The sequence below is a fragment of the Mesoplodon densirostris genome, chromosome 11 (assembly GCF_025265405.1).
Source record: "Mesoplodon densirostris isolate mMesDen1 chromosome 11, mMesDen1 primary haplotype, whole genome shotgun sequence".
NCBI lineage: Eukaryota > Metazoa > Chordata > Mammalia > Artiodactyla > Ziphiidae > Mesoplodon > Mesoplodon densirostris.
Window position 1 is genome coordinate 95,192,705 of NC_082671.1, and position 9,867 is coordinate 95,202,571.

The following is a 9,867-nucleotide window of genomic DNA, read 5'->3' on the forward strand; positions in this document are numbered from 1 at the left end:
TTTATATCTGCTAATCCCATACCCACAATTTGTCCCTCCCCATGCCCTCTCCCCTTTGGCAACCACAGGTTTGTTTCCTATGTCTGTGAGTCTGTTTCTGTTTTGTATATGCATTCCTTTATATTATTTTTTAAATTCCACATATAAGTGATATCATATAGTATCTGTCTTTCTCTGTCTGACTTATTTCACTAAGCATAATATTCTCTAGGTCCATCCATGTTGCTGTAAATGGCAATATTTCATTCTTTTTTATGACTAATATTCCAGCACATATATATATTATATATAGTAAATATAATAGTAATACTCCATTATATATATATATATATATATATATATATATATATATATATATATATGTATATGTATAAAAGCAAAAATTTTAATTTGGTCCCGTATGTTTACTTTTGCTTTTATTTCTTTATTTCTTTTGCCTTGGGAGACTGATCCAAGAAAATATTGCTATGATTTATGTCAAAGAGTGTTTCACCTATGTTCTCTTTTTCTCTTCTAGGAATTTTATGGTTTCATGCTTTTGCATAGAAAAGGAAGCCATCAACAAGATAAAAAGGCCACCAACTGAATGGGAGAAGATATTTGCAAATGATATGTCTGATAAGGGGTTAATATCCAAAATATCTAGAGAACTCATACAACTCAGTATAAAAAAAAAAAAGATTAAAAATGGGCAGAGGACCAGAATAGGCATTTTTCCAAAGAAAGCATACAGATAGCCAACAGGCACGTGAAAAGATGCTCAACATCACTGGTCATCAGGGAAATGCAAATCAAAACCACAGTGAGATATCACTTCAGACCTGTCAGAATATCCAAGCCCAATTTTCAATCACATTTTAGGGTTGGGTTTGGAAACAAGGGTGATGATTATGAAGGAGATTGTGGGACAAGATTGGTGCCAAAATTGCTTTTGGTTGTGAGTGGCTGGTGCAGGCCACAGTGCCAGGAGTGGGCTGGGGATCAGCAGAGAGGTCAGCTGTATTCCAGGGAGTAGGATGGCATTGAAGGCATTAGACTGAGAGGGGAGGGGAGGGGCGGGGAGGGGAGGGGAGGGGGGGGAGAGAGAGAGAGAAAGAGAGAGAGAGAGAGAGACTTAGATCAATATTTTACTTTGTACTATGGCAATCTAGCTTCTGCATATCAACTCAGTTTTATTAATAATAACAGTGATCACATTCTAAGTGCTTTGCATATTATATAAGTTCTTCATAACAACCCTATATGGTTGGTAATATTGTAATATTGATTTTATAGATGAAGACATTTCGTTACAGAGAGATTAAGTGACATTGCCAAGGTGGAGTGAGAGTTGGAGCAGACTGACACTGGAGTCTGTGCTCTTAACCATTATTCATTTAATTATTTTTTCAGTTATATTTTATAGTACTTCATAAGGCAAACGTAATGCTATTTATCAGTTGAGGGATTTCTGAATATATTTTCCATATTTCCAAAGTCCAGTGTTTGTTACTGTGTTTCTGAACTAGAAGTCTGTTTCAATTTCAGTTCCTCCGGGATCCAACCCTGAAACAAGGATTCCACTGCATTCCTGGTAGGGCAGGGGACCATGAGATAGTGAAAGGATGACAGTCAATAAACCTATGTGATGCACCTTAATCAAAGCATAGGAGCTCTAGTGAAGGTGTAAAATATATGTCTCAAAATTACTTCTCTGAGGGGAAAGGGCGCTAGAGTATTTAGACACCAACTCCTGTCAGGTCATTGGCTGAGAGCTGTTCTTGGGGTGGGAGTTTAGTTCTCTAGTTCTTCAAGTCTGCTTGACGTCAAGTAACAGGAGGGTGCTGGAGTGCATAGAAGTGGTGAGGTCCAGGGGATATGGATGGGGCATCTACAGCATTTGCTACAATGTCATTATTGGTGGAATAAAACACCTTAGCCATTTAGAAATAACAGGAATTAGTTATTTGCTGCTTTTGGAACTAGACTGCTCAGTTGTCAAGAATGATAATTATAATAATATCAGCTGACATCCATTGAGCTCTTACAGCATGCCAAGTTCATTTCTAAGAACATTAAAGGCATTAACACATTTAAACCTCATTACAATACTATGAAATACTATGAAATAGTTACTATCATTACCTCTATTTTACAAAGAATGGCCTAAATTTACAGAGCTAATAAATGGTGGAGGAGAGTTGGGAATCCAGTAGCAGGGTTTCAAAGCCTTGCTCTCAACCATCCAGCTCTCCCCGCATTTGTTCTCTCCTTTCATACCATTCACGGGATTTACTTACTCTACTTGCACTTGCGATGCAAGGAAGATGCAAAGATTGTGATAAAATATATTCCTCTCTCTTTCCAGCAGCCTCCCAGGGGGCTTGAAACTGCAGTAACCAAGCAATTGTTTGATCAGGACATTGCTTTTCTGAAATAGCGTCTGTTATAGAATAATGCAGACTCCTGGACTTAGAAGAAAATATGCTATTATTCAGCCTTTTATTCTACTGATTGGTTTGAACATCAAAAATGGAAAGTTTTTGTCAGAAATAAAAAAGAGAGAATGAGTAGAATGTGACTATTTCCATCTTGAGCTATGGAATTATGAAGTACCTAAGGAAAGGCTGAAATATCCCATGGTGTGACATATTCTCAAGGTAATAAACTCTGGCCTGCTAAAATTACTGATGCCTATTTAGTTTGACACACAGTGACTCTGATGTCTTTTTATTTTTATTTTTTAAAGACTAATCAACTTTTATCTTCCTTTTCTCTGAACCTACCCTCTTCATATGAACAACCTAGTATAGAGTCCTTCATATTTCTCATTTTCACCAAAAGCATATATATGATACATAATTAATTTATATGCATATGTTTATATATGGGAGTTCTTATTTTCTATGTTCTTGATATATAATAATGTATTCAACTATTCTTTTATCAATAGATATCAAAATTATTTTAATTCTTTTTTTTGTTTTGCATTGTATTTATATTAGTTTTCTATTTACATTTGTTTGTTTTCTATTTACTGTTGAGCCTCTGCTCTAAACAATCACCAGCAATATTTGAGTAAATATTGTGCAAGGTGAAAACCTTTTATTGTCACTCCGTATCATACAGGTGGGCCCCTTTATGTTTGCTACCAGCCCTGCTCTAGACTTCAGGACATTTTCTACAATATCACATAGGAACACTTCAGAAAACTTCTAAACCAGTCCAATAGGAAGAGATGGCATGGATCCTCCATCCTCATTATTTCCTATAGAGACTCGGGCCAGGACTAGAGCAGCTTGCTGAATACACACACAGTCTATAAACGTTCCAAGAGAGGGATGCAATTCACAGTTGCAACCTTGTAAATGGAGGAATATATTTTCTAGTTTTTGACAGGAAGGTCAATTTTCCTTTTCAGATGTTTATGCTTGTTTGGGAAAACCAGCTGCCCAGCACCTGGAAAACTTTAAGCCCATGGGAAGCAGGGTTTGGGTGCAGGCATTGCCTCACCATTCATTAGAGTGAGCACTCAGAATCATTTTTGAACAATTCTGCCTGTTGCCCCACAGTTAGCTTTTTCCCAACATCCCTACCGGCCATAGGTGTTATTGTTCTTTTAAACTTTCACCTGTCAGATGAGTACAAAGATGTTCTGTTATTGTTTTGTTATGTAACAAACCACCCCAAATTAGTGGCTTAAAATATTGACAACGTCTGCTGTGGAATATGCAGTGTGGGTTGCTTTGATAGAATTTGTTCTTCTCTGCCTCATTCAGCTTCAGTTGGGCTTGCTTAAAGGCTGTGCAGGAATCATCCAAAACCTTGCTCACTCACGATCTGGCTAAGTTGATGATGGTTGTTGGCTAAGATTTCAGCTGGGGTTAGTGGCCAGAATACATACATGTGGCTTTTCCAAGAGCTCTTTGGCTTCTTCATAGTATGGTGGCTCAGTTCCAGGGCAAGCATTCCAGGGGAGAACTCTCAGCACAGGAGAGTCATATCACTTCTACCTCATTATATTCATTAGAAGTCAGTCACTAAGGCTAGTTTGTATCATGGAGAATGGACTCCACCTTTGGGAACAATTTCAAAGAATTTTCAGTCATGAAACCATCACAATAGAAATAATTCATTGTTTCTTTAGTTTTCATTTTTCTCACTACTTATTTTCAGCATATTTTTGTTTGTTCGTGTATCAGTTTTCTATTGCAGAATAACAGAGTACCAGGAGCTTTGCAGCTGAAAACAATACCTATCTCATTCAGAAGTTCAGGCATGGCTCAAAAGGATTCAGAAGTTCAGGCATGGCTCAGAAGGATTCTCTGCTTAGAATCTTATAAGGCTGAAATCTAGGTGTTGGCAAGGCTGCAATCTCATCTGGAGGCTTGACTAAGGAAGGGTCTGTTTTCAAGCAGCCTCTAGGTGTTGGTAGAATTCATTTCCTCACGGCAGCTTTTTTCTTCAAAACCAGCAGTGAAGAGGGTTAGTCTCTACTGCTTCAAAGTTAGGTCAGATCCAGCAAGGACAATATTTTACGTCATTAACTCAAAGTTAACCATTTAAGAACCTTAACTCAAGTGAAAAATATCCCTTTACATTTGCCATATTCTATTTGTTAGAAAGAAGTCACATTTCCACCTATTCTCAAGGGAATGGATGCTGGGGAGTTATGGAGGCCATCTTAGAATTTTGAGTGTCACAGTTGGCCTTATTTATTTTTTCTTTGTAAATTGTTTCTTCATATCTATTTTTTTCCTGTATGGTTGTTTATTCCTTTCTGGCCAATTTGTAAAAGCTCCTTATATACTACAGATATTATCCTTTGTCTTTATTTTTCATCAAATATATTTTTTTCCAAATCAAATCTATTATTTGTACATTGACTTTATTTATAGATATTTTAATCCATAAAAAATATTTTAAAGTTTTATCTTTTTCCTTGAATTATCCTTGTGAAAAATTATTCATCTAAATTTGTGCTGTCTAACATTATAACAACTAGTCACCTGTCCTTTAGATTTAAATTTATATTAATTAAAATTAAATAAAATTGAAAATTTAGTTCCTCAGTTTCACCGTCCACATTTCAAGTGTCCCATGTATCTACTTTTTAGACAGTAGAGATACAGAATATTTCTATCATCAATAGTTCTATTGGACAGTGATAATCTAATTGTTTTTAATAAAGAAATCCTGTAGATATTTTAAAAAATTATTTCTTATATTTTCTATTTATTAATTTTATATTTTAACTATATTAATTTCTTCCTCTGATTTTTTTGGTTTATTTTATATTTCTTTCTCAAATGTTCTGTAGGCTGAGTAAGAAGTTCCTTTCTTCCTTCCTCCTTTTCTTCATTCAATTATTTATTATCAAATTCATTAAGGCTATACATTTACTTTTGAATTCAGTTTTTCTGAATCTTAAAAGTTTTAAAATACAGCTTTTGGATACAAGGATTATATAGGTATAAATTTCATCATTTCTAAATTGTTAAGATCTTTTTATGATTTATTTTCAATTTTATCGGATCAATATCAGATAACTGTTAACATAGTTACCTGATAACAGCACAACACTTGTTTTAAATATGTATAATTTTCATGATAATCTATTATAAATATTTCATGTTCATACCAAAAATAATGCATATTCGTTATTTACTTATTAATGAGTACTAGATAGAGTCAATAATTTTTATCATATTTCCCAATCCTGCTATGATTCTATTTATTTTACTTTTCTGTCTATTATATTTTTCCAATTTGGAAAAATTTGTCTCTTAGTACAATTATATTGTTATAAAGGTCTTTTTTCTTTTTGGTAATTTTTGCATAATTTATTAGTTTCTATGTTATATGGTACATAAAAATAAAGGTTTATTGTATATTTTATTAGACACTTGCAGCATATTTTATGTATTCTCTTTATTATTATTACACTTAAATTCAATCTTAGTTAATATTAGTATTTCTTTGTGTTTGCACTTGCTTATTATTGATTTATCTATTATTCCTTGGTTTCAAACTATCTTATTTTGTTTTAAGTTGTTGCTAGGTTGTTACCAGTGAAGAGTCTAGACTTAATTATACTATTGTTATGTTGTTCTTTTGAAACCTAATATAACTGTTTTGACTTTCCTTGGACTATATATATATATATATATATATATGAATATATATATATATATTAGAATATATATATATATATATATATATATATATATATATATATCTCCTTGTTTGCTGCCTATGTCTCTTGCCCCTAAACCACCATATTCCCTTAGTCATCTCCACATACATCTTTATATATAGCCATGCATGGTCATGCTCCACAGACTACCATTTCAACCTTGTTCTCCTATTAATGGCAACTATACTCACCTTGCTTGCACTTGGCCTCTGCTATTCAGAGATTAATCATCCTCACTGTTACTAGGGATTTCAGTCCTATAACAGCATCTTGTAACAAGAATACTAGTCTAAAAATGAAGAGACATGGCTGAATATTTTATCAGTGCTGCTGCCCACTCACAGTGCATTCCTTTTTATCTTTAAATGACAAGTCACAGGCCTCCTGAGGAAAGACAGCTGGTGTAGTTTATCATCTTTCATAACAGATCCATTCTACAATACCCACTTCAGGCATGACCATTTTTCTCCACAATCTGCCATGGCAGTTCTAGCATCTTCTTTACTTTGTGTGGTCAATCTATTTCAAAGTGTCCAAGGGACATCTCAGAAACATTTTCGAATTGGTTACTAGGACCTAAGTCAAGGTTTAAATTTTGTGTCATGAAAGAGTTTCCATATTGGCAAACTCTTTGTTTTTCACCTTTATATTCTGTGCCCCTTGATTCAGCTCCCTCAGGATCTGCTCCCAGTCATATCCTCCCACTTCCTGTTGCTACGTGACTTATGGCAGCTCCTCTGTCATGTAGCTTTTCTTTCCTCTCTTAGCAGGCCTAGCACTTCTCCAGTTGGTTATCTTATGATTTGATTTGTTAAGCAGGTGGGGTTATGGGAGCCTATGTTGAAGAAGACAAAAACTGCCTGGGACTCACCTGCCCAGAGCACAGCTAAGAAACAGAACATTTTTTTAAATGACTCTGAAGTGTCACCATAGATGTCACTAAAGCGCATACATTTTTTTGATCCTCACTTAGAGCCCATTTCCCTTTGTAGGGACCCACTCAGCCCCCAGAGTTAGTATGAACATTATTTTAAACTAAAGACTTTTGAGATACAGCAGATATAGAAAGCTTGGAGCTTCCCTTATCTGACTAAAAGGCAGAAACTTTGGAAGTGAAGCTGCCATAAATCCCCTCTTTCAGGAAGCTTCGCTCCCAGGAGAAGACCAATCATTCTCACCGGATGAGAAGTTGCATAAACGAACATTATCACAAACTTTCATACCATCCATTTGTCTTCCCTAAAAAAGGCTCATTTGTTCTTCCCATAGAAGCCCTCTCTCCCCCTTCCCTTTCCCCTGTTAAGTTGGTATATAAACCCCTATTTCGAGATGTTCGGTGAGCCTCTTCATCTGAATGCTCCCACACGCATATGAATAAAACTTGTGTATTTTTCCTCCGGTGGTGGGGGGGAATTACCTGGGAAAGCATATCTGAGGGTTCCATATAGTCCTAAAACAAGGGGCTATATTTTATCCTTTAGCAAGAGGATAAAACATAGTGCTACTTTTCTAGGTCTAGAAATTTCAGAGGGACTTGGGCCCTCAAGGTATTCTAGTTCATCTACCTAATGTTCCCATCCCAAGTCTCAGGATCCTTCATAACTGTAATCCAAATTTCATGAAAGAGATTTGCCAAGATGAGTACTCCACCTTCTTCTATATTTTTCTGTTCTTTAAATAAACTTCTATGCCAGTCTCTTAACATGATCAGCCCTCCCATTATAGGAAATGATTGTTTTATCAGATGTTACTAAGGAAGCCTCTGACTCACATTTTTATTTTAATATGGAATGCTTCATGAATTTGCATGTCATCCTTGCACAGGGGCCACGCTATTCTTCTCTGTATCTTTCCAATTTTATTGTATGTACTGCTGAAGCAAGCACTGACTCTCACATTTTTATTTAAATTATTGGAATTGATGTTTGATCACCCCAAGTCTGCCACTTTTTCTTTTCAAAGTACCAGTGTTGTTTACCAACAGCTATCTAATTTCTCAACTATTATCATTACTATAATAGCCATATTTCTCAAAGACCCGAGACATTTTATTGATCAGATATGAAATGTCAGTGCACCCCTTTCCAACTGCAGATAAGTCAAATTCACTAGAGGTGAAAGTTTTAAGAATTGCAGTTTCACAGTAGACCAGTGACTGTCAATTTTCCACTTACCATCTGAGATGGGGTCTTCACTTCAGCTGGCCACCATATTTTCAACTCCACAATCCCATTCTAGAGTCAGCTTCCTAGGGATCACTTCTTACATCCTAGAAGTAGAGGTTGAGACAAAGATTCAGGTGTGCACGATGTACTGAGTGTGCTCTGCAGGAAAATCCTGTAAGAGAATGAAGGAAGTCAAGTAGGGGAGGGGGAAAGTCTGAGCAAGGACGCAAACCAGTTTTGGTGTGGTACAGAGAGGGAGTAGCGGATATTCCTAAAGAGTGAATTACCCCATAGGGTTGCACACCTTGAGACTAAGGGACAGAATTTTGTATAATTTTATTAGTCAGTAAATGGGAAGGAGATGGGGAAACGGCCCAAGTGTTTCCAGGCAGGTTGGTTCCCTTCAGCCAAGGGCAGTTCTTCTGAGAGGGCCACAATTATAAGCCATTCATTTCAGTACTCACAGCAGATAGCGGATGATAAACTAGTAAAGAGGACAGGGTGAGGCACCAAAAATTTTTTTTGCGGTACGCGGGCCTCTCACTGTTGCGGAGCACAGGCTCCGGACGCACAGGCTCAGCGGCCATGGCTCACGGGCCCAGCCGCTCCGCGGCATGTGGGGTCTTCCCGGACCGGGGCACAAACCCGTGTCCCCTGCATCGGCAGGCGGACTCTCAACCACTGCACCAGGGAAGCCCCACCAAAAACTTTTATCACATTCCTGCAGTATAGTTGAGAAGCACTAGTGTCAGTAAAATTATGAGACTGAAATAATTCAGACAGAACTTTCATAAAAAGAAGTTTATTAACGCCATTTTGAACATTTAATTGTAGACCTTAGGCACTTTATTACTTATCATGATGACTTCTGACTTCATCATTTATTGGAGATTCACTATATGCTATTAATTTACTTATGTACACAGGGCAACAAAAGAAAGATAAGGCATAATGTTGCTCTCATGAACTTTATAAGTTGCCAGCATGTCAAGAAACCATGAAATAATTCCAATAGTAGTCTCATAACAATTACTATTGGCTGCCAAGGGACACAGACATCAATGTGATATCAAAATTTTTGATAAAAACATCTCAAGCACTCAGGAGGGAAAAACTTGAAATATTTTTGCTGTGTTTTTTTAATCAGTAAAATTGTAAAAAAATATTTCTTCTTTCTGAGGAATCAATTTGAGTTCTTTAATGTAATCTGTCATCACAGAGCTACATAAAGGGAACAGTGAGACTGGATATTTTGTTATAATCAGGTTATGACTTTGGAAAAGAATGGCAATTTTTGCAGTTTTAGTCTAAATAAATAACGATCATATCACCATTACACAGTGTCACTTTCCTTGTTACAGCCGTTAGTGTTGAGTTTTTTCAGCTAAGCTCACTCAGCAGTGGCCAGCCACAGATACTGAGTGTTACCGAGCTACTCTTCTATTTAAATCTTCTTTGGATGAGAGAGAGGCTAGCCAGACTTCAGTTAGGAATTTATTTTTGATCAAGAGCAAGGCTCATAACAAA

The 9,867-nt window shown here is 36.3% G+C and overlaps 1 non-coding gene across 1 annotated transcript; it reads right to left on the minus strand.

Moving 5' to 3' along the window:
* Positions 1 to 7,954: 7,954 nt before the first annotated feature.
* LOC132499701 (U6 spliceosomal RNA) lies at positions 7,955 to 8,061 on the minus strand. Its single transcript, XR_009533929.1, has one exon. It is a non-coding gene; the product is annotated as a U6 spliceosomal RNA (small nuclear RNA).
* Between the last annotated feature and the right edge of the window lie 1,806 nt (positions 8,062 to 9,867).